A 19,269-nucleotide genomic window follows, 5' to 3' on the forward strand; every position below is an offset into this window, starting at 1 on the left:
GTTCTGAGAAAAAAGATGGCCCTTGGCTTGGCATCTATGAGCTTGTTCACATCATGGAGAGTGTTTTTGTATACCAGGGATGGGGGGTTTTTTGCTTATTATTTGAAGGGACAGGAAATTTAGTATTTGAATTACTGAATAGTGTATTCTTATGGAGCTCTAGTAGTATTTGTTTCAAAATGTCACTTAATTCATTAAAAAAAATTTAGTGTAATCTATCTTCCTGTTAGAAATTTGTAAAACATGGACAAAAAGAACAAAATTTCACCAGAGATAACTATTCTATTTAAATTGCTTTTGTACCCATATTCACATATAAAGCAAAAAACACAATAATGTATTTGTAATTTACATTTTTTCAACCAAGAAATTTATTTTGACTTGCACATATAATTTTATTTTGAATACCCACACAAGTTTCCATTACATGAATAAACTATAATTTAACTAATCTTCTATTATAAACCTTTTAGCTTTGTATTGATTTTTGCCAATTATAAATAATATTTCTACAAACATTTTTTGTGACAAAAATCTTTGTACACATCTATAATTGTTTTTTGAATGAAATTGTAGGTCAAATGTGATATGCAAAAATCTTAGAAGTGTTTGCTGCCAATTGCAAATTGCTATCCAAAAGGAAAGTTACAAAATGCCATTCCATCCTCTAGTAACTCAGTGCCTGTTTTTCCAGCTTCTCAACACTGCTATCCTTTCCTTTAAGACTATTTACTTAATTGATAAAACACATACAACTTTTATTTTTCTTAATCATGTGATTGATCATGTTTTCCTGTATTGTCTGTCACTTCCTGGTGAAGACGTTCCACGTGACTGTGCAAATGTTAAGGTTTAAGTATAGAAAATGAGGTTACTTCCTTGGATAAAAATCAAGGTGAGTCTTCCCTTTTCCCAGCTCCTCTTTGTACAGCTTCTCACACAATTCTTTAAGTGAGGTGCTCATATTTTTAAATCATAAGGAACCGAAAATTGATTTCGCATGGAAGTTCAAGTGGTAGATCAAATCCATGATTTATGCTGTTTAGAAAAGGGCTTGCTGAAATTCAAAATTCCATAAACATATATCACCTCACATTATTCTTGCACCTTTCATCTACAGATCAGGTGGTGCTAAAAAGAGTAAATATAAATGTTATCATTCATCATTCAGAATCCTTGCATAATGAATGGAAAGGGCCTTTTAAGTCCTAGTGCAACAACCTAGTCAGTTCATAGGGAAGGAATTCAGACTTCATGAGGCACCTCAGTGAAATGAAAAGGTTTTCAAATTTAGACTTACATACCTGGGTTTGAATCTTGATTTTCCCGCTCACAAATGTAAATAGAAGAATAAAATACTTAATTGTTTGGAGCTTTAGTTTTGTCATCTCTCAAGCATATTAATGCTGGCAGGTTCACTGGATGTTGTGAGGTCAGTTTCTCTTCTTTCCTTTAATGGCTTGCCCAGGGTCACTTGTGTTATTAATAGGATAGAGCTGACGAGAGCCTTAGCCTCTGAATGTTAATCATATGCTCTGTTTGCTCTATCCTGATTTCCTTTTCTTGTTAAGGAGTTTGAAGCATGCCATATTAAAGCACATCATTTTAGTTAAAAATGGACTGGGATGAAAAAAAAAAAAAGGTGACAAATACTTATTTGGTCCACTCAATGTGCTATCAACCAGCCATAGATCACCAGGAACATACTGAGAGTTGAAGGAGTTCGAATTATTACTGGAATTAGTAAAAAGGAGACTACACACCACATATGTGGTGGTGTGTAGTGTTTTAGCAAGAGGGTGTCTGAAAGCATGGATGTAGTTGATTCAGAAGGAAAATTTAAAGAAGTGGTTTTGTTCTGGATTGGACACTTTCAGGAACTCGGGATAGCTCTGGTTTAAACATTTCTAAGATGGCAGAAGTAAAGCAACACAGAAGGCAAAGTTGGAAGAAAAGCAAGTTCCTCAAATCAGCCAGGGTGCTCAGATGTTTGGTATTTTTGTGGTGGCACAATAACCATGTCTCTTTGTTCAACAAGATGCTTAATTGGGTTTGTCATCCTTCTTTCTTCATCATGTTCTCCAATATTGGTGATATGGAAACCTGTTTCTTTCTTTTTTTTACTGTATTAATATTAATTTATTTTTCAGACTGGCACTTCTTTGCACATCCTTTTGATGATTTGCAAGGCTTTACTTCTTGAGAATGAACAAGCATTAGGAAACAAGTTGCTTTTCCCTGTGGTTTCTTTTAAAATGTCTGTGTGGTTTGCTTACAGAGCTCTTCAAAATACCTCTGTATTCATTCAATGAAGATAGGTGTTTCTTCTACTTTCTCAAGTTAGAATTTAGATTCTGTTTTTATATTTGCTGGCTTTTAAAACCACCTTTTAGTTTATTAAAAAAGGAAATATAGCCAAGTTCTCTGAACATTGTAATTTGTACATAATATCATCACTTATTCAAATGAATTTAACTATCCATATTTTTATTTCAATTGATTATCTCTGGTATTCAAACTGAAAACAAAGAAGGATCACTTTTACAAAACTTTTACTCTAGAGATAATGAATATTTTTGGTTTTTATCTTTATGTATCTTACATACTTACTTCATAAATGGGAAACCATGAATTTTTTAAAAAGCTTAGTTCTTAGGCAGTCTAAGAATGACTATAATGTACAACTTTGCTTTATTTAGTGGCTATCTAGATAGTGTGTCAAATTATGCAATTTAGTTGAGGGATTCAGAAACAGCAAATGCACTCCTCAGCCTTCTCAACCCTGAGATCTGTACCTTTATGACTTATTATTATTGTGACAGTGAGGTTTAATCCACTTCAGAAGTATGATTGGAGTAGCACAATAGCTAGACTGTGAAACCAACTCAGATGCCCTTCAACAGATGAATGGATAAAAAAAAATGTGGCATTTATACACGATGGAATATTACTCAGCTCTAAAAAATGGAAACCTGTTTCGGTTGAACCGGAGATCGCCAAGGACTATTTGTGAAAGCTGGGTTAACTCTTTGTGTTAGTCAATTTTCTGTCTTTGTGACAAAATACCTGAGAAAATCAACTTAAAGGAGGAAAGGTTTGTTTGGCTCATGGTTTCAGAGGTTCCAGTCTGTTTTCTTTGCTCTGTTGCTTCGAGCCTGTGTGAGCACCTGGTGGAAGAGCTGCTCACCTCATGGAGGCCAGGAAGCAAAAACAGAAAGGGGCCAAAATCCCCTCCAAGGGCATTCACCAGTGATCTAACTTGCTTCCAATTAGCCCAACTTCCCAAAGTTTCTCCTGCCCTGATAGGCACCCTGGGCTGGTGACCAAGCCTTTAGCACATGGGTTTTGGGGGGACATTTCAGATCAAAAGTAAAACACTCTTCTGAACATCAGTGCCTGGGTATGAGTATCTTCTGAACATCAGTGCCTGGGTATGAGTATCTTCTGAACATCAGTGCCTGGGTATGAGTATCTTCTGAACATCAGTGCCTGGGTATGAGTATCTGGCCAATGTCTGGATGCCATGAGCTGCCTTTGCTTTTTTCTTTGCCTTTCCTCTCTCTGGCCATCTCTCTGCCAGGAGTGACTCTGGAACAAAACTATGGCCAAAGAGATATAAACAGAAATTTTCTGGGAGCTTTCTCATAAAACTTTTACTTTCAGATATTGGCAATTCCTTTTCTATCGGCTTCATTCTCTGTCATCTTGTTGGAAAGGGGATATAATTGTGGAAGCTGCAACAGATTTGTTGTAATTGTGAGAACAAGGTCAAGGAGATCTCAGACTCTTTGGCATCACTGATCTGCTGAATAAGCCATGCACTGCTAACTCTGGACTTCTCATTATGGGAGAAAAATGCTCCTTAATTTTTTAAAGCCACTCTAGTCAGGCTTTCTGTTCATTACCTGTAGCTAAAAGCATTCCTAAAATGTTAGGTATTCATGTTCATTATTTGCTAAAGTGGGCACTCTTCTGATGGCTAAAAATTTCATGGCAGTTCAGGCCATCTTCTATTAGGGGAGAGAACTTGGAAATTTCCCTTCCCTCCTTTAAGAAATTAAGCTCATGTCAGGTGAATGAATTACTCTTCTTTCCGCTTCATAAATTTTGTCATTACTATTTCATTCAGATGCAATTGCTTCTTAGGATTCTGAAATCTACATTAAAACAAACAAAAAAAAGAAAACAAGTTTTAGAAACCTTCCAGATTAAGTTTAGCAGAAGTGTAGGCACATTTTGTGTGACTCAATCATTAGAAGAATAGATATATCTATACATAATTGCTGGATAATTGCAACTTCCTCATTGCAATGGTCTCTATTCCAATTGTGATTTGTTAAGCTTGACAATATATTGGTTGCTTCTAATGATTATTGACTCAGAGGTGAAAAGAGCTCCTGTTCTCCTAGGGGGATAATTCCCTGGTTACTCAGTACCACTGTGGTTAGAAGGTTAGACTCCATAGTACAGAATCAATGCCCACGGGAAGCTGATAATGTGTTGGTAGGTAAGGATGAGGACAATAGATAATTACTATTAATATTCAGCATGCAGGAGAACAAAGCCACAGGGAAAGCAGGAGTCCAATGCTTGCCAGATGCTGAAGGAAGTTCCTGATGAAAGAGAAAAGGTTCAAAAAACTTCATTTATTGATAGTTAGGATTTGGACATTAAAAATTATGTACCTGTGTTCAGAATAAATTTTACTGTATCAATCACTGATAATTATTGTATAAGCCTTTCTTTATAAAATTTTCTTCACCCTACTAGGTGTAAAATAATTGTTGTTCCAGAAATGCTTGACATATATTAAAATTGGGCACCGTTGGATGGTTTAACCTCTATAAAACAGACAGGAATCATATAAAATATTCGTTACAGCCACTTAGGGTGGCCCCTGTAATTAGCTACTTAGGAGACTGAGGCAGGGGCAACCCAAGTTTGATGGCAGCCTCAGCATCTTAGTAAGATCCTGTCTCAAAATTTTAAAAAAGCGATGGGGGTGTAATTCACAGGAAGGAAGCCCTGGGTTCAATCTTAATACTGCCAAAAACCCAACTGATCCTATGAATAGTAAATTATTTAGAAGACCACAATTCATAAGTAACAGATATATTGAGTAAAATATATTGCTGAACACTATAGTTAACATAAGATGTGCAGATTTAGGAATATTTAATTTATGGGAAAGATTCATGTCCACATAATTAAGTTGGCTATGAATCTTACATGGAACACTTGAATGCTAGCATGTGAAACAAACCAGTGCTCTTTTTCAAGAGAAATTTAAAGGAATTACAATAAAGTAGTTTTACAATGTAAATTTCTTATCTTAAACTTGAAATGTTTATGAAAGGACTGATTTCTCTTCAGTTGTTGTAGGCAAATTAAATAAACACATACAAATGAAGTGATTCATATAAACTCTGTTCACTGGTAGGTTGTTACAGGTCTAAGTTGAAGTTACAGGTCTGCTATACCTTCACACATTTAGGAAATTGCAGAAATTTAGTTAATGAGGAACATGCAAAATCCTTGTTTGGTAGCAATATTCAATGTCATTATCACTTTCTCTGTTTTCCTCCTCATTTTGGTTTGCTCTTTGAAATAAACAGGAGATCTGTGCTGGAAAGATATTGGAAACGAAGGTTAGAAACTTGTCCATTTTCCTTTGGGGGTTTTATATTACTATCAATCTTCCTGCACAATTAAGTTCTATTGAAGTACACGTTTGATAAATTTTTTTGAGAAAATAAATGAATGAAATAAAAACTCTCAACCTTTATCTAAGAAGAAGGGTACCAGAAACTTCTTTGGGAACCTGTTAAAATAATGAGGGCAAAGAAAGGTCAAGTGTAATTCAATAAAATAAATACCAAGTTGGATTTTTTAATATTTATTTTTTAGTTGTGGTTGGACACAATACCTTTATTTTATTTACTTATTTATTTTATGTGGTGCTGGGGACAGAACCCAGGGCCTCGAATGTGCTAGGCATGCGCTCTACCACTGAGCCACAACCCCAGCCCAAATTAGATGTTTTAAATTTCAAGATAAGAAATAGAAGAGGGAATCTAGAAGTTGTGTGCCATACGGTGTCTGCCTGATCTAACTGCAGCCAGCCTATATAACATGCTCTCTTTGCAGTTTTGTCAGGAAAAAAAAAATCTCTTAAGATTTCTAATATAATTAATTCATAAAAATTCTTCTGAGATTCCATAAGTATTCCATGGCTCTTCTTAGGAGCACCCCAGCCACATTATGAAACTTTCTGTCCTCTCTACTCCTTGTCTATCTGGAAAATCCTTACTTTTCCCTTAGGATTTATCTCAAAGATCAGTCCAGAGAAATAAGTTTACTATTTCTTCCCTCTTTAGCAGAGAGGAAGACTATATTTTGCACCTTCTTTTTGGTTTGTTATGACCAGTGTAATTAATTTCTGGCCAAAGGAGTTATGTATGCCTTTCCAGACCTTGCCCATGAAATGCCTCCTACATAATCCTCTATGTTCTTTCTTTTCTCTCATATCCTGGTTGGATGCAGAGGGATTAACCAGTTTTCTGGGTGATTCTAACTGTGCAGCTAAGATTAAACCAAAGGTATAGGGTAGGGGTCAGTGGTGTATATGTGTGTGTGTGTGTGTGTTTCCTGTAGAGGGTAAGATAATAAATATTTCAGGTTTTGACTTTGAAAGTAATACAATCTCTGTTGGAGCTACTTAATCTACCACATTGGGAGAGCAGCCATGGCAACATGTAAGCAAATGGCTGGGCTGGGTTCCAATAAGACTTTATTTAAGAAACAGAAAGCAAGCTGGTATTTACCTTCAGGCCAAAGTCTGACAATCTCCTTTCTAGAACAGGTATTTTCCAACTTTTGTTCTCAGAACTCCTTTATCCTTTTAAAAACTATTGAAGCTCACAAAAAGCTTTTATGTGTTTTATGTGTTATATTTAGCAAGAATTATAATAATAAAATTAAACTGAGAAATTTAAAAAATTAATGAGTCAAAAATAATAATACATCCATTATGCTAACATCAATAACAATTTTTATTATAATCGCATTTGCAAAAAATGAAAAGAATGGCATCATTTTATATTTTTTCAAAACCCTTTATTGTCTATCCGAATAGAAGACATCTAGAATCAAGACCCATACTTCTTTTGAAGGAACATATTTTTAGTCTTTTTAGATAACTGCAGATATTCTATGATACTACATCCCAACTTAACAAGTGATACTTTCTTTTCTTTCTTTCTTTTCTGGAGATTGAGTATAGGACCTTGCCCACACTAAGCATATGCTCTTCTACTGAGTATAGATCCCAAGTGATAATTTCTTAAAATTTCATTGCAATGTGAAATCCAAAACCATATCAATGAACTTTCACACTCTATTACATTAAAATCTATTGACTTATTTTCATTTTAAATAAATCTTTTACCTATGTATGATTTTGTAATGTCTTACATTGGTTACTTGGAAAATACTGTTTTACTGAGTTTTACCATTGTGCATTTCATTATGTAAAAATTTTTAAAAATCACATTTGTTAATATTGCCATTGATCTCATGAAAAAAAGTCTTTAAGTATTCAGAAGCTGTCAAGCTCATGGTGGTGTATACAAGTTTTCTAAATTCTAATTTTTACTTGAAAGCTTAGATTTTATCATTGGCAACAAATACTGTAAGGTTGTTTGCCTTCAAGTGACAGGCTTACTTCATTTATTTTCGAGAAAGCAACTGCCAAGTACCCAAGTCTGAATAACCATATTTTGTTTATCACTTGTTCTTTCAAGTAAAAATGGTGCTCTATGAAAAAGAGATGAATCCGTTTGCAACTCAAACAATCGTACATTGCTTTTCCTCAAGGCAACCATTGTACTTGGGTATGCATCTCAAGTGCTGTATGTGTTCTTCGCTTTTGGTCCAACAGAATATTTAAAAGATCTATACTCAAGTGTTGAGATTGGTAAAGTAAATCCCTTACTTTTTCATCAGAGTCATCTTAACTTCAACTTGTTTTTAAAACTGAGAACATGGTGATGAAATGATCCAATGGACATTTTTAGTGATCAATACAATCCTACAATTTGGTGATATTACCTTGATTTGTTCTAAAAGACCAACAATTTCTCCTATCATTACATTTGCATCATGAGTTCAAATGCAAAAAAAACAAAAAAAAGTCCAGTAACCTCTTAGTGTTATTCTGAAAATAACTTTGATCTCATGATTTCACTAAAGGGGTTTGGGATTTACTGGGTTTTGCAGATCACATTATGAGGACCATTAATTTAGAAGATGTATTCTATTTAATTTTTTAAAATATTTATTTTTAGTTGTAGTTGGATGCAATATCTTTATTATTTTTTTTTAACTTATTTATATATGGTGCTAAGGATCAAACCCAGGGCCTTGCACATACTAGGTGAACGCTCTACTGCTGAGCCACAACCCCAGCCCCTAGAAGATGTATTTAAAAGAATCAGAGTGTAAGTGTGTGACAGCTATTGTTGGCTGCTTTGGGTAAGGTGTTTCCACGAAGAAATGATCTCAGAAAGAACTGACCATTTTCCAGGTTGAATAGAAAACAACAAAGAGTCCAAAGACTTTTAGAAAAATGGTTGGAAATTCAACTGGTTCCAGATCCCAAATGAAGACATGAAGAACCCAGTCAGAGTTTTTAGTTGAACAACATGACTTGGTTCTATGGTCAAGATCAGATAAAAGGAAGAGGAAAGGTGGAGAGGGGGAGAGAGGAAGAGAAATGCTAGAAACTATGACATGGAAGCAAATACAACATGAGCTGAACAAGTTTTTGCAGAAATTGCACTGTGAAAAAATTCAAAATATCAAATTGAACATCTTTGACTCCTTGATGTATGAAATTATTTATTAGCTTTAAAATGTTTGGATTTACTTATTTCAACTCTGGCCAAGGGGATTAAATAAACAATAAGAAACCCTAAAGGAAAGAGGGCTAAGGAAGAAAGGGACAAAGGAATTATTCAGAGAGAATGAAAGTTTAATCAAGTGACTCTTTCTCCTCAGGGTAGTGGACTTCCATAGTGATTTCAGAATTGATGTGGACTAGTGAAGTTTGTCCTAACAGTCCCTTTGTTGAATGAGAGTTTTAATTGTAGCCCTCCTGTCCCTGTTCCATCATTGTATACAGAGTAAGCCCGTAATCAAACTTTACCCTCTGTCCTCTCATATGCCTATCAGGTGAAAGTCAGGATCTGATGGGGCACTCCATGCACCTAAGAGATCAGGTGGCCATTAGATGGAAGAAACCTGGTTATCGGAGGAGAGTAGATTCTGTTCTACAGCCTGCAAGAGACTGTGACATGCGCAAGGAATAAATCTTTATTGTGCTATATCACTAATGTTTTTCTTGCAACATTTGTTATAAACATCCTTTGTTATAACACACAGACTAATCTGGATAATGCAGGGGCTAGTTTCTTGCTCTACACATGAGGAATGAACTAAGGCCGTGGAAGAAATAAACACTTATTTAGAAGTAGGATCAGTAAGCCATCATAGGCTGGTAGGATATGAGAGCAGAGTGAGAGAATGGGAGTCTGGATGTGTTCTAGTTTTTCATCTTGGGTCAGGGTAGGTATAAATTGTGGATGGCACTTAGAACAGTCCAGTTAAGTTGTCTAATAGGAGTAATATGCAGGCTGAAAGCTTGGGTCAGAGGCCTGACAGGGAGGAATTATAGGACCATCAGTTTTTAGGTGATGGTTGAAGACATGGGGAGGGAGGAGTGGTAGGGAAATTTTGTTGGAATGACTATTTGCAAAGAGAAGAGTGAGAGGTCATTGACACCAGAGAGAGTATTGCCTCAAAAAGACAGTGATAATGAACACCCAGGAAGATAAATGACAGGATAGATCACAGAAACCAAAAAAGACAATTGAAAGAAATATGAAATGGTAGAGTCAAATATTGCAAAGAGTTAAAATACAAGTAAATATTCAGTTTGATAATTGAGAGTATCGGTGTTCAAGAAGATAATTTCAATGGAACATTGACATAAAATTTAGATCATTGTGTGATATGTTTTTCCCATGACAGATGGAAAAACAGAAGCATTAAATCTTGACCATAGTTGACAGTTAATTTTGAAGTTTGGCTCTGAACTCTTGCCTATCTTATATCGCAACCCATACTCTACGTGCTTTGAAGCTGAATCAGAAAAACTCAGTTTACTAAGATGCAGATTCAGATAGAATTTTATTATAATAATAATACAGGTAAAATAGGTGTATTGAAATTGGTATCAATATTTACTAATAGGGAAAAAGGTAGAGGAGTGACCATTGTTCTATTTTCTGAAAGAGGATTCTCTTTCCCCTCTCTCACTTTTCACTCTCCCTTCTTCTCTCTCCCCCTCTGTATTTGTCAGATGTCTGTCACTATTACAAATACCTGAGGTAATCAACTTATCAAGATGAAGGTTTTATTTTGCTCACTATATTAGAGGTTTCAGTCTGATTGGCTAACTGCATTCTTCTAGACCTGTGATGAGGCAACATATCATGGCCGAAGCATGTGGTCACTGACCTCGTGGCAGGAAAGCTAAAGAGTGAGCCAAAAGGAGGCCAAGGGTCCTATTGTCTACTTCAAGGGTATACCCCAACCCCCTGAAGACCTCCTGCTAGGCTCCCCCCTTTAACACATGGGTCTTGGGGAAACATTTAAGATCAAAACTATAGCACCCACCCTCCCGTGTATTTAAAGCTGATCGTACTGATAATATCATAAACCAGGAGTTAAATTTTATAATATGAATGGGTATATTAGTGTCATGTTTTTAAAAGGAAGGTTATTTTAGTTTTAGAACACAGGATGTATCAAACTTCTAAAATAACTTTTCTCAAGCTATAATCTTTAAGTTGGCCGATAGAACTTTTTCTCTTATAAAACTTAATTGGCAAGATCAAAGGCAAGAAGAGTTTAACAGTCACCTTTATATATACCAGATGCCTTGTTAGAAATTCAGTATTTTAAGTATCATGCCAAAAAGCCCAAAACGGAGCCAAATGTTTTAAGAGATTCATCCTATGATTCTTTTTTCTTAACAAACATAAAGGTTGATGTTACCTTAAATGCTATCACAGAACATAATTTCAAAATGAGCTCTTTAGCAAATTAAATGACAGACATGTAGAAACCTGAAGAAACATTTACTCCTGTGAGTCAAAGTGTCTACAAATCTTGTGTAGGGAACAGCTTATTTTTCAGTTCATACAATGAAATGAAGAAAAGTAATTTGCATCATTTGAATCCATTATTCATTAAATTTTCATATAAAGGAATATTTCTTGCTATGTACTGAATTTCTAATCTGGAAGTTTGCTAATTTTTTTTTTTTTGTGTGTGTGTGTGTGTGTAGATGTGCTATTTTTAGTAGTAGAGGACCTCCCAACTTGGGACTCAGCACTTTCATTTTAGGGAATGTAGAAGAATCCATGCAGTCAGCATTATTAAACATAAATGTTGATACTGTCCTACTTAAACTGCAATTTTTGATGGCACGGTTCAGTGTTATTTGTATCTTTTACATTTCTATAGCAACTATTTCTGTAGAAGTTACATATTTTGGTTTATTTTCTAGTTAAACAGGAAGGATGTGTTGTATTGAGAAATGACTTGTATGCAAAACAACTTTTCCAAAGCTCTATCCTACACACATGTATAGACACATGTTTTCATGTTCAGTTTTATAGACATTACTTACATTATCTTATAACATGGTAGCAGATCATTCATAACCTTCTATTAAAAATTGAGGAAACGATTTAAGAAGGAAAAAAAAATGCCTAGCACCATCCTAAGAAATCCATGTTACAAAAGTTGCACATGTGGATTTTTTGTATAAAATAACATAGAAAAAATGTAGTTGTCATATACCAATTATGTTACATAAGATGTAGAGTAATAGGGTATGTTTCTCATTTGAAGAGATACCGTTTTATAACGCACACTGTCACATAAGAGAAAGTTAAAGAAAATAGAATTATTGTTAAAACTGAGCTCCTTTTGTTTCTAAACCAAGTTTATTTCTTTAGCAATTTGAAAACATTTTTATTTTTCTCATCAAGACTTAAATTTATCCTAATAATTATTTCAGAAGATCCTAAAACTGAAATGAAATTGAGTATCTGAGAGGTATAGATTTCTAGTGAATCTTTTTTATAACCTCTTTTATGATAGAAGGGCATGTTACAACTTCTGAATCTCTTCTCAAATGTCAGGTGTCTAACACATCTTATAAAGACAATAACAAGGAAATTCACAGTTGATTTTAAGTCTTGCAGTTTTGAAATTTTTTAACAATAAACATGTTACTTTTTCATGTTCAGGTAAAACCTTTCATTTTTGAAATTACAATTGTTGCTGGTTTTTTTATGTAGTTTTTTTTTTTTTAGTTGTAGATGGACATAATACCTTTATTTTATCTATCTTTATGTGGTGCCAGGGATCAAACCCAGTGCCTCATACATGCTAGGCAAACACGCTACCACTGAGCCACAACCCTGGCCCCAGTTGCTGTTTTTGATGACTGTAAACTCAGTAAAGTCAAATGAAACAAATATTTGGTATGTTCATAATACTGATTTCATTCATTCATTAAACAAGTATGAACTATTTATTATGTGACAAGGTAGTATACCGGTGTCACTAGATGCATAACAAAGAGCTAGCCCTTCAATACTTTCTGAAGCTTTCAGGACTAATTTTTTATAGCTGTGAAGAAAGACATTTGGCATATATGCTGAGCAAAGAGGAAAAAAATCAAACAAAGCAAAACTGGATGCCAATGAATTACAAAAACCACTATTTAACTGGGTACAGACCAAAGGTTGTTAGGGCTACTGGCCACAGCTCTCTGAAAAGGACCCAGAAAGTCAAGCTGACCTCTTCATAGAGACAAGTCGAATACCAAGGTTCAGTGGTTCTTGATGCACATTCAAATATTTGGATGTCTGTCCAATATTTTAGTTACAGCTTGTTCTATTAATGTTGTTTAGAAATGAGTGAAATGTGACATGCAATAGAATGTTCAAGGTTCTATTTTTAATATCTTTAATGAACGAAAATAGTCCAAATTTTGAGCACAATCCCTTAAGTTCATACAAGGTTAGAGTGGCACGATACTCATTATCCATGAATCATGGTTGATAACAAGAAGTCGGTACTTCACAGTTTTCTCTTCAGAACTGAAGAGAAAGAAAACAAGATCAGTACAGGCTGTGACACACCTCGTGAAAGGAAGAAACGGGTGATACAAATGACAGTCACAGGCTGGAGTGGGAGTGGCAGGGGAGGCCAAGGAAGGTCTCTCTAAGGAATAAAATCTGAAGGACAAGAAGTCTTGGAAAGAACCAGGCAAGCAGCTTCTAAATGAGTACAATAGAAAGTGTGCAGCTCTGAGGTGAAAAGAACTTGTTGATTAGAAAAAGCAAAGAGTAGCTTAAGCTCTTATAGGGAAGATCTTTCTGACTTACATTTTTGCATGTCTAGCAGACAGCCGCCCTGCCACCCAGCCAGAGAGCCGCACTCAAGTGGCAGTGACTGATATCCCCGACCCCTCTCAACACTAGGTTTATTTTCTACTTACTCTACGCGTCCATTGCTGAGGTCTAGGTGCTCTGCTCTGTCCACCTCACTCTGGAACCCAAACTGACAGCAGTTTTTGGTGGCAGCAAAAAAAAAAAAAAAAAAAAAAAAAATGGCAAATTGCACACAGGCTCTTGAAACTTCCCCACACGTCACTTCCACTTGCATTCCATTGGCCAAAGCAGTGATTTATCTCAAGTCAGCAAGGAAGTAGACTCCTCCAGTGTGCCTGGCAGGGGGGTAGAACTGAAAATATTGACCAGCAGAAGTAATATCTCCTACAGAGGGTCCGTCATTAGGCAGCCTGCAATTGTATGCATGAGGTGTGTGTGTGTGTGTGTGTGTGTGTGTGTGTGTAGTTATGTGCCTAGCTCCAGAGACAGTACATTGTCTTAATCAGGGTCTCAAGGGATCTGTGACACAACAACGATTAAAAACCACTGGACCAGTTGAAAACTGTCATGTAAACAGATAATTACTATACAAGGCAATTTGCAGCCTGAGCAAGAGGCTAAAATAATTAAAGAATTGTTTCTGTGGGCGTGTGGATGGTGAGGAGATAAAAGTTGAGCAAATGTACAGACCAGAGGGTAGAAGCCAGAGAGCAGAGAGCAGGGATAAATGACACCAAAGTGTGTGAGGGAAACTGATGGAATGACATCCCTGCAGCTGCCTCTTCAGGGGGATGGATATTCTACACAAGTATTAGCTTTGGGGATTAGAAAAGAGCACTCTTTGATTTAGAAGAAAGGGAGGGAGAGGATAAGTATCCTCGTGGGTCAGTCAGTTGGTTGAGGGAAGGAGAGGAACTCTGTGATATATGAGCAAGGTCAACTATGAGAATGAGGGGACCACAGAGTTTGAAACATCTGTAAGGCAAATCTGAAATGGCGCTGACAGGGGACAAATAAAAGGACTGCCAGTAGCACCGAGGGCCTTCCAGCTGATGTTGGAGAACAGATTTGTCAGAGTGCCAGTAAATGGGGTTATGTGTTTCTTTTTCCCCTCTCTACACCCAGCTGTCTGGAATTATGAACTGAGAAAGTTAACAGTTGGACTGCTCCAATGCTGGGGATTGGCAGGGCAGGTGCAACACGTTTTACTGATAATCTGAAATTCAAGAGTTCCAGAACAAAGAAAAGTAACTAATTTCACTTTTATTTAAAAAAAAAATAAAATAAGTTAGAGTGTTGCTTAGGGTAAAAGAAAAAATAATGGTGAGAAGTACTATGTAACTATAACCTCTAGTTTGTGTGTGTGTGTTTTTTTTTTATGTGAGTTGCAGTTTTTGTTCCCTTTACAACTTGTCTTCATTTTGAGGTTATAACTGATACAACCGATAGAAATGGGGTGAAGGATGAGATGCATGCATATTTCTGATTGCTTAAGTGACATTAATCATGATTGTCTCATGTGAGATTTTTTTTCCTAGTTCTCAATTTTATCGAGATTCATTTGATAGCAAAAATTGTCAACAATATATAAACACAACTTGAAATTTGATACATATATTCTGAAATAAATGTAACTATTCATATCATAGGATGGCATTTAAGGGTAAATATTCAGATTTTATATGTTCCTAATACTGCCTTATTCTACTAGTAAAATCCGGCAGAAGAAAGGTAAAAGGAAAAAAAAATTAAATTCTAAAAATATAATTACATACTCCAAGACAGAATTGCTTAGCTAAGCATCTTGCTATTAATTAGTATGTTGTAAATTTTGCTGCCTTGGCTGATACTAAGATGTGGTATTTAGAGGAACCATTAAAAGAAGACAAAAGAGAAACATCTGGAGTAGCTCGGCTCCAATGCAGACCGCAGGCTGAAATAGCATTGTATTGCATTTCTCTGTTCCCAATTGCTTGCCAAATCTCTGAATTCCCCCCATTTCGGTGAAATTACATCATAAGCATCTGATAAAAATGGTGTTGCTCTTCACAAAGGCTGCATATGCATACTGAAGGCAAACACAGCCCTGATAGTAATTCTGGTTTGCTGAACAATGTTCCTTGAAATCTGTCATTTTATTTTCTCTTTCTTCAGAATGGGGGTTTTTATCTCAAGTCACTATTGAGGACTGACAGGTGAGGAGAACAAGCCATGCCTGATCATTTAGAATTAACCTTGGAAGCTGAAGTTAAATGTAACTTTTCACATCCTTCCTTAACAGAGAATTTAGCAGGAGGCAAGCAAGTTTGAGTTCTAAAAGGAGACTGCGCTGCAAATGGCTTTTCCCCAGAGGACCCTCTCTCTCAATTTCAGTTGTTGATAACTAACAGGTTTTATCTCCAGGAACTAAGATAATTTTTCCTCGCTTCTGGTCTGCCAACTTGTAGACTGTCTTCAGCTGAGGCAGTGCTGCCAGATTGAATAACTGGAGAATCTTCTCAACTCTATTTATTTTAGAGTATGATAATTTGAAGGAAAATTAAAATTGTCAGTTTTTCATTACACCCTAAAGCAATCAGTGCTGGTTATCTTATCAGACCTAAAAAAACTTAGTTCTACAGAAAATTGTGTAAACAGGCGGAGAAGCCAAGGAAAAAGGGGAGAAATGTCTTGCCAAGGGTCACGTAGTATGTTCAGGGTAGGGCCACCTGAGCATCTTGACTGATCTGATCCCAGGTCTTCCTGCTTTAGCCCCAGGACAAGGCGCAATGTGGGTGGTGAGATGGGAAGTGAGTAGAGGTCTGGTTATATAAGGGGCAAGGACAATAGCTTTGAAATGTTCACATACCAACCTGCAAAGAGCTGGACCAGAGGTACAGAAACTCTGAGGGCCAGGACTCTGCTCAGTTCATCTCTGTGCACATGGCCTTAATCCCAGTGCCTGGCATTCACTAGAAACCTAATCCATGTTAAATAAATTCAGATCCTTTAATAACATTGCCAGGTAATCTCATTTCTCTGCTCCAAATGCTGTAATAGCTTCTCATTTCACTTGGAGTAAAAGTCAACCCCCTGGCAGATCTAGGTTTTGCTACCTCTGTGGTGGGATTTCCTTCTTTCTGGTCCCATTCTCAGTAGTCCCACAAACCCTACAGTGGCTTCTTTCTTATTCACAGGAGAAACTTCCTGTACATCCATTGTTCTGTAGGTATGGACTCTCTACATAGCTAATAAGGCCAGCTCCACTCCTTGCTACAGGACTTCACTCAAATGTGACTTTCGTTAAGCCATATACTCCTCTGCCTTTTTAAAAATTACATCTTTCTGCCCTCAGACCACCCATACTCTTCACGTCTCTTCGCCGGATCTATTTCATTTGTAAGACTTATCACCTTCTAACTCTTAGTATATAATTTATTATGTTGATGTTTTGTTATCTCATTCTTGCTAGGATGTGAGCCCACAAGGGTGAGGATTTCTGTCACTCTCATTTATTGAATATTCCTAGTGTTTCAGCCAGTGTCTGACACACAGAGAATACTTGGTAAATAATCGTTGAGTGAATAAATGAATAAAGCTGGATTATCGAAGCAAATGAATGGATGAATCTGAAAGTAAAAGGGATGTACCTTTAAAGCTAGGGGCAAAGGTGAATGAATTGTCAGTTGTTGTAAATTCATGAAGACATTCATTTTCAATTCAAAAGCCTTTGTGTTTCATGAGGAACTTGGTCAACTTCCAGAGTCAAAGCTATAGACTTCCAACCTATGAAGTGTCAAGCTTTCTTGTTATCAGGGTATAGTTAATCCCTCGTGACTTCAGACAAAGGGCATGTCTGTGGGTGGATTGGTCTTTCTCAGAGTGGGCCATGAGCTGCCTTGCATTATGAGTGCTTGTTGGGGAGTCCCGTGCTGGAGCCTTACCCAGTTTTCTGAATGATTGCTATGGATTAGATCCACAGGTGATCCAAATGTGTGCTAAAATTTGAGAATTACTAGCACATTGTAAATCTACAGAAAATGATGGGACTATAGTAGAACAGGATTTCCCCTGCTGTCATATAAGTGTCCCACAGGAAGTTGATAAGATGGCAGTTTCAAAAAGTGTTATTTGAATTAGTTAGGGCAACACTGAGTTAAATGATTTTTTTATAATAGTAATTCTCAGAACCTTTAAAAAGCTGACATTGTGAATTCCCAACAGTAGGATGTAGTATGTGGTTTTCCAAATTTATTCCATCATGGGCATCATCTCTTTATAGGCACCTCTTATTAACTTGGTGGGGGATAGAAGAGCTTTTTTTTTTCTTTAAAGGGAATGTCTATAATATTATTTAAAAATTACTGATATTACCACTTTCTAATTTACTATAATTCTGTTTTCTCTCTTGTAAACTCCCCTTAGTTTATAATTGGGGCTTTTTACACTCCTGAGCAAAAAAAGGTCTAAAATAGTATCCCCATTTCATGATTCCCAGGACTCGTCCCTGCAAGTGCGAAATGAAGAAGATCTTTTATATTTTTTGTGTGGGTGGGAAAGAGAATAGGATGATTGCCAGTCCAGAAGTGCTACACAAAGAAGCCTAGGTATAGTACAGCTGAATAAAGCTGCTTGCTAAAATAAAATTTGGTAGATTTATGAGTGAGGATTCAGTCCGTTGTGTGAGTCTTTTGTTGGTGGAACACACACATGTAAATATCTCACTGGGTGTAAGCATGCATGGAACCTGGTTCTCCTTTATTGATCACCTCTGATCTATTCTGAATGTTGCTTTCCATTCCTGTGGCATGGCCCCTGGAAGTAAGACAGGTATGTGCCTGGAATAAACAGGCTTCTCCCCATTTGAAAGCTGTGCGAGGTCTCCAGCACATTACATCCTTCCGTGTAATGGAAGTATCCACACACGGGCAATCGCTGTCTACAGATGTAATGAACCAAGTGGGAGGTAATGAGAAGTGACTGTCACGCCATCTCTAGGGCCCCGTTTCTCCCACCACACAATTACACTGTGACCCCAGAGAAACTGAGAAGACTGTAAAATTTTCCCCTTTTCTAATGGTCTTAGAATCAGCCCTTGCTTACTAGGGGGAGCGAAAATGCGGCATTATTCACTTGGCAGTCCAGAGGCTGTCCAAGGAAATATAGGATTATAATATAGGAGGCAGTTCTCTACACGACCACACACTGCGTCCTGGGTGCAGACTTGGACTCTGGCCCAAAAGATGCCAGCAGACTATCGTGATCCTTCCCCTCTTTGTCCTGGTGTGTTTTTGGAGTGAGAACTGTTACTTTCCTAAGAGGAGAGTCTAGGGAGGAGGCTGGAGTGCTGCAGAGCCACATTTCTGTTAGAGGAATACCTGGTTTTTTTTTAATTTTTTTAAAAAAAAGCTTTTAAAATAATGATGATAAATGTGGTGATAGCAGCTCCTGGATGCTATGTCGCCCCAATCTTATTTCAGAGTTCATTTTAAGGGAGAGCATCCATTACCGCGACCATTTCCATTGACTTATTTTTGGGAGAGGGAGATGGCAGGGTTGAAGAAAAGCTGGAGAGGGTTGCCCGCCTGCTGGGTCAACTTTTAGAGAGCACATACGGAAAGTGCAAAAAGGTGAAGGCTTTTAACATTCCTTTCATTGTCTTCATTTTGCTTGATAGCTGAGGCTTGCCCATGCTCTGGGGGAAGTCTGCCAAGCTTGCTGAATGGTGAATGGGAACAAGCTGGGCTGCTGTGTTGCT

At 36.8% G+C, this 19,269-nt stretch overlaps 1 long non-coding RNA gene across 1 annotated transcript; it reads right to left on the reverse strand.

Annotated features, from left to right (window-relative positions):
* Positions 1-336: 336 nt before the first annotated feature.
* On the reverse strand, positions 337-13,811 carry LOC124102678 (uncharacterized). Its single transcript, XR_006854953.2, has 2 exons — positions 13,640-13,811; positions 337-4,157 (listed from the first exon to the last, which is right to left on the reverse strand). It is a non-coding gene; the product is annotated as an uncharacterized LOC124102678 (long non-coding RNA).
* Between the last annotated feature and the right edge of the window lie 5,458 nt (positions 13,812-19,269).

Source organism: Marmota monax, unplaced genomic scaffold (assembly GCF_021218885.2).
Source record: "Marmota monax isolate L192 unplaced genomic scaffold, Marmota_monax_Labrador192_F-V1.1 WCK01_AAM20220418_F8-fsc00002, whole genome shotgun sequence".
Lineage (NCBI taxonomy): Eukaryota > Metazoa > Chordata > Mammalia > Rodentia > Sciuridae > Marmota > Marmota monax.